The sequence below is a fragment of the Arachis ipaensis genome, chromosome B01, assembly GCF_000816755.2.
Source record: "Arachis ipaensis cultivar K30076 chromosome B01, Araip1.1, whole genome shotgun sequence".
NCBI lineage: Eukaryota > Viridiplantae > Streptophyta > Magnoliopsida > Fabales > Fabaceae > Arachis > Arachis ipaensis.
Window position 1 is genome coordinate 103,865,141 of NC_029785.2, and position 6,000 is coordinate 103,871,140.

The window sequence follows — 6,000 nt, forward strand, 5'->3', positions numbered from 1 at the left end:
CAGCATAATACACGCACAACTCTCTGGTTTTGTATTGCGCCTAAAAATTTTGGGCTGTCACGCGTACGCGTGGGCGAGGCGTACGCGTGAGGGGTTGGAAACTTGGCTGTCATGCGTACGCGTGGGTGACGCGTACAAGTGGCTGGGTGCTCTGTTTTTCAAAATTTTCCAATTTCTTGCACCCAACCAAGCATTCCAAACCTCCAAACAGCCACCAAAACTCCAGAAAAACCTTATTTAACATACTACACTACTAAATAAACCAATAAAAACAAAACTAAACATGAAATTAAACTTATTTACCAATGCGTACAAAAGAGAAAAATGAAAAGATGTTACCATGGTGGGGTGTCTCCCACCTAGCACTTTTGTTTATTATCCTTAAGTTGGACTTACGGGGAGCTTGACGAACTGAGATCTTGCCAGTAAAGAATGTCATAAAAATAGTCGCGTTGTAGATATAGTTTCTAAACCAACAAAAATCCCTTTTGTGCAAACATTTTGGTTGTCACAAGTAACAAACCCCTTAAAAATTGATAACCGAAGTATTTAAACCTCGGGTCGTCTTCTCAAGGAACTGCAGGGAAGTATGTTCTTATTATTGGTTATGGAGATTGTAAAATTGGGGTTTCAAGAATGAGGAGCAAATATGACAAATAATTTAAATGGCAATTAAAAATAAATAAATAACTGTAAAATAAACTTTTGGCAAGGTAGGAGAAATTAGAGGTCCTATCCTAGCTATCCTTATCAATGATGATGAGAATTGAATCTTAATTCCACTTTGTTAACCTTTACTGAGATAAAGGAAGGTCAAGGGATTAATTGGTTTGATCTTCGAATCCTATTTATTTCCTAAGAAAAGATTGGGATTATTGAATTTCAATTCAATTAACAAAGATAACAATTATCAATCATGTTGAGTTTGATAACTCCTGAGTTGCTGAATACTTAACCAAGACCAAAAGGAGAAAAGTAAATCTACTGGAATAAAAATGCCTTCAAATGGGATGTAACAGTAACATAAATAAAAGAGAGCAATAATAAACTGAAATACCTCAAATATCATTAATTCAAATAATCTGGAACATAGGAGAATTCATAAATTAACTTGAAAAAGAAAATAAAAGGAATATTGAACCTGATCAAAAGAGATAATCCTGAAAGCGAATAAAAATCCTAAATCTAAATCCTAATCCTAAAGAGAGAGGAGAGAACCTCTCTCAAAACTAAATCTAAATCATGGAAAGTAAAAATTAGCGAGCTCCTCCTGAATGGATGCATTTCCTCACTTCATAACCTCTGGTCTATGCCTTCTGGACTTGGATTTGGGCCAAAAAGGGCTTCAAAATTCGCTATGAGCGTTTTCTGCAATTTCTGGTGCGTAGCTTCTGTCACGCGTTCGCGTGGGTCACGCGGTAACGTCATTCGGAGCTTTTCTTGTCACGCGGTCACGTCAGTTATGCGGCCGTGTCGCTGTTGATTCACGCTTGGCATGAGATCGCGTCGTCCATGTGATCGCGCGGATGCCAGTTTCTTCAAGGACTCCGTTTTGTGCTTTCCTTCCATTTTTGTATGTTTCCTTTCCATCCTTTGAGTCATTCCTTCCTTAGAAGATCTGAAACTACTCAACACACTAATCACGGCATCGAATGGAAATAAAAGTAATTAAAATAATTAATTTTAAAGCATAGGAAACATGTTTTTCACATACATCACATAATAAGGAAGGAGAAGTAAAATCATGCAATTAATATGAATAAGTGGGTGAAGGATTGAATAAATCACTCAAATTAAGCACAAAATATATCATAAAATATGGGTTTATCAACCTCCCCACACTTAAACAATAGCATGTCCTCATGCTAAATCCAAGGTAAAGAGTAAGGTAAGATTAAAGTGGTGGAATGTTATGCAATGCAACCTATTCTAAATGCAGCTACCTAAATGAGTCATGCAATTCTAATTTACTCACTCACTTGTATATAAGGCTTGCATGTAGTTGAATTAATTCACATTCTCAAGGAGTCATCATATACATATATATATATATATATAGCCTAACCTTAGATCGTAATATAGTGCCTTTACAATTGAGATGGGAGAGAAAAGCATTTTACAAATTTGCAAGACAATTAAATAATTTAAACAGAGATAAATGTTAATGAGCTATTGAACCCTCACTGGATTTGTGTTCACTCTCTAGTCACTCAGTGTTTATTTGGTTAATCACTCTATTCTTGTTTTTATTCCTCCTTTCTATAACTTTGTTCTTCATCTAACCAATCAACAATTATAGAATATAGACATACCAAAAATCATGAGGTCTTTAATTAAGGTTGTAATGGGGCCAGGGTAAAGGTAAAGATATATGTATAAGGCTAAGTGAGCTAATAAGTGAATCCTCAATTAGACTAAGATCTCACCTAACATACGGTATCTTTATATTCTATAATCGGACATATAGATTAAAACAAAGTGAAGAACATCAGAATATAAAAGAAGGGCGGAACACACAGGGATAAAAATTATGGTTTGAATGTAACCATACAATTAAGCTCAAAACTCACAGGCTGTATATTCTCTAGCTCAAAAATCATTTATCAGTTATGTATGTCATGCAGGTTTAGTTAAAAATTCCCATTATTCTCAATGTAAAACTTAAGGTGGCTTTAAAGTTCTAGTGTTTCTCCTTGATGAAATGTTGTTAACTAACTAACATGTAATGCTATATATACAAGGTGTGTGGATTGTTTTAATTCTGTTAAAGTCTCTAGTTTACTTCCTTTCTATATTTTCAATTTAAACTAAGCTATCATATGCTAAAAGGGTAAACTATACTAATTGATGTGCGGAAAACGATCCGACACAAAACTCACCGGCAAGTGCACCGGGTCGCATCAAGTAATAATAACTCATTTGTTGATTTGTGATGCCAACGTTTGCCAAAAAGTTTGAGGCAAACGTTGGCTCAAGCTTTTCTCCCAAAAGTTTGAGCTAAAGTTTGAGGCAAACTTTTGCTCAAGCTTTTTGTTCCCTGGTGTGTTTTCACTTATCCGAAAGTTTGAGCTAAAGTTTGAGGCAAACTTTTGATCAAACTTTTTGTTCTCTCTTGCTCCTAGCCATTCCTTCTTGCTTCAACCTTTCTCCAAGCTTTCTTGACCTATCATCAATCAACCAAAGACATCAAAGCTATGCTCAAAATTATGAGTTTGTCATTCTTTCATAATATGTGGCAATTATAGCATAAATCCTCATAAAATTGCATTAATTCATCTATGGTTGATTAACTCAAAGGAAACATGGAAATCTACCCAATTGGCTTGCTTATGGCTCAAGAAAGTGCATAAATCAATTGAAAACAAAAGAAAAAGGCTAGTGAAACTAGGCTAAGATGACTTGTCATCACTAATTAATCCACAATTTCTATAACTACTAAGTTAGAATTGCAAGCTAAACTAAATAACTAAAATATGAACTAAAAATGCAGAATGCAAGCATAGAGTAAAAATCCATAAAAGTAGCAATGTATAAATACTCAAAAATTAAAAATAAAAATAGAGAGAAAAATACAGAAAAATATCCAAAATAAAAGAAAAAGAGTTTGTAGTGGTTCACCAAAATAATACACACCAGAGATGGCAACCTCCCCACACTTAAAATGAAGCATCGTCCCTGATGCTCACTCAAGCAGGGTGTGAAGGGGTGTCATCACTAGAAGGGATGGTAGCTGGAGTCTCTGTGGTGGTGGTCTGAAGAACTGGCTACTACAGAGGAGGTGCTATCTGGATAGGGATCTCAGGATCTGCAGCCTCAATCTGATGTGGAACCTCTGCCTGTGGTGTAGCCTGCTTTGTGCCTGCCTGCTCTGTCTCTCCCTGGGGATGGGTCTCAGCATCGGGATCATCCGCCTCCTCCTCAGATGCCTCGGATGGTGTGTAAGGCTCGGAGGGGATGTCGCCAGAGCGTATCATCAGCTTCAGGTGCTCATAGCGTCACTTGTTGTGACGCTCCATCTGGTCAAGTCGTCGAAACAAGCGGTGCACTAGATGATAGATGGGTTCTGGGGCAGGTGGAGGTGCAGTGGTGGTGGCAGGTGTGGTTGTGGAGGAAGAGGGGCTGGCAGAAGGTGATCTCAGTCTCGTGAGTACTCGGCATAATGTAGTTGCTGAATATCTGATGCCATAGCCGAGCCTCATCATTCAGGTAAATCCGCTTGATCCCCTTGGGCATGGTGGTGTTCTGACCCATGATCCAAGGGACTGTCGGGTCAAGGGCAATCCTCACCTTTACTACATCCCAGTCAAATCGCATATAGCGCATATCCTCCTCAGCTTTTTGATAACCATCTGTCTGATCAGTCTTAGGCAGAAGTTTCAAAACATCTTCTATTGCCTCCTCAGTAACCAAAATCTGCTTCCCTCTGAGGTTCACTGCATCTAGGGAGGTTTTGAAGTAATTGCAGTAGAATTCCCTAACCCAAGATGCATTGACCTCAGTCAGAGGTCTCTCTAGGAAGAACCATCCTCTTTGTTTGATTTGGTCAGAGGTGTACTGCTGGAGTTCTTCCGGGATCCTCAGAGTTCTCTCCAGGTATAGGTTCCTGGATGTTGCAAACACCGGATACTTCAGCTCACAGTATCGGTTTACAAATTTTATTGGATCAGTGGCAGGAAGTAGTTGGTCGGCCTTCTCCTGCGGGGTAAAGTGTTTCTCCCGCCAGGAGGCATCATGCATTAGATCTATGATGGACATAGATAAATCTCCTCTTTTACGTTTGCCAGTGGTAGCCTTTCCTTTTCCCTTTCTCTGGGAATCAGACATCCTGAAAAACAAAAAACCAGGATATAATAAAAATAGGAAAACAAATAGGCAAATAGTCAAAAGAAACACAAAGTGGCAAAGGAGAATTATAATGAGGTAAATGAGTTAAGTGAATGTGCATTAAGGATTGTATAGGAGTGAAAAGTTTGAAAGGAAGAATTCACAATCCCAAAATGTAATAGAAGGCATGTTGAGTAGGAAAAATTATCAGTATGCCATGGTTAGAAAGTTAAAAGAAAGTGAAAAATCAGAAAAGAGATTTTAAAAGGTGAGTTTGGTTAGAATTAAAAAAGAGTGTCAGAAAATTAGAATTAGTGAGTTAGTGAAAAATGGGTTAAGGTAAGTGACATAAGGATAAGGTTTTTAAGTAACAAGCATTCACAGTTAGAAACTATAGGTAACTCATAACCACATGAGGAAAACAGGTTGATGGTGATTCAAATAGATATAGAGAAAGCAAAAATTGGAATAAAAACATCACAAATGTAGTTTATGAACCAAGAAATCAAAAAGGATAGAGAGCATGCCCTAGCATTCATGAAATGAAAATATTTTACAAAAATTTGGGCAGCATTCCGGCTAAAATTAGATTGTCTTGGAAAATAAACAGCAATCAAATAGTTCATATGAATTATGAATAAAGCTGCAATTACATATAAGGAATAAGAATCATGAAAAACAGAGTAAAGAGCAGCATGAAATAAGGAATTACAGCATATGAACTAACGTCACAGCAGCAGCAGGATTGCGAAAACATAAAGCAATAAACACAAACGGTGCAATTAAACAGACCTAAATCCACTAACCACATCCTAGGCTACCTAACAACCTAAAATCCACTACAGCATGCATATCTAACTAGCCTAGACATGAACATAAACAGAAAAATATGAACTAACTACGGATGGATAAAAGGGTGACGTTCTGCGGAACCTGGAAGGCCGTAGAATGAGATTGGGCAGAAAGGTGGCTGGCGGTGGTGGTGACGGCATTTGGCGCGGTGGCTGGTGGTGGTGGGGACGGCGGCGCGGCTGTTCGGGGCAGGGGAAAAAGGGGTAATGGGGATAGGGGGGGATAGGGGAAGGGGTGGTGGTGCTGGTGGAGAGGGGGCGCGGCTGGGACGGGCGGCGGCGGTGGGTGGTGGTGCGCAGAGGAGCAGTGGCGGAGAGGAGGGGA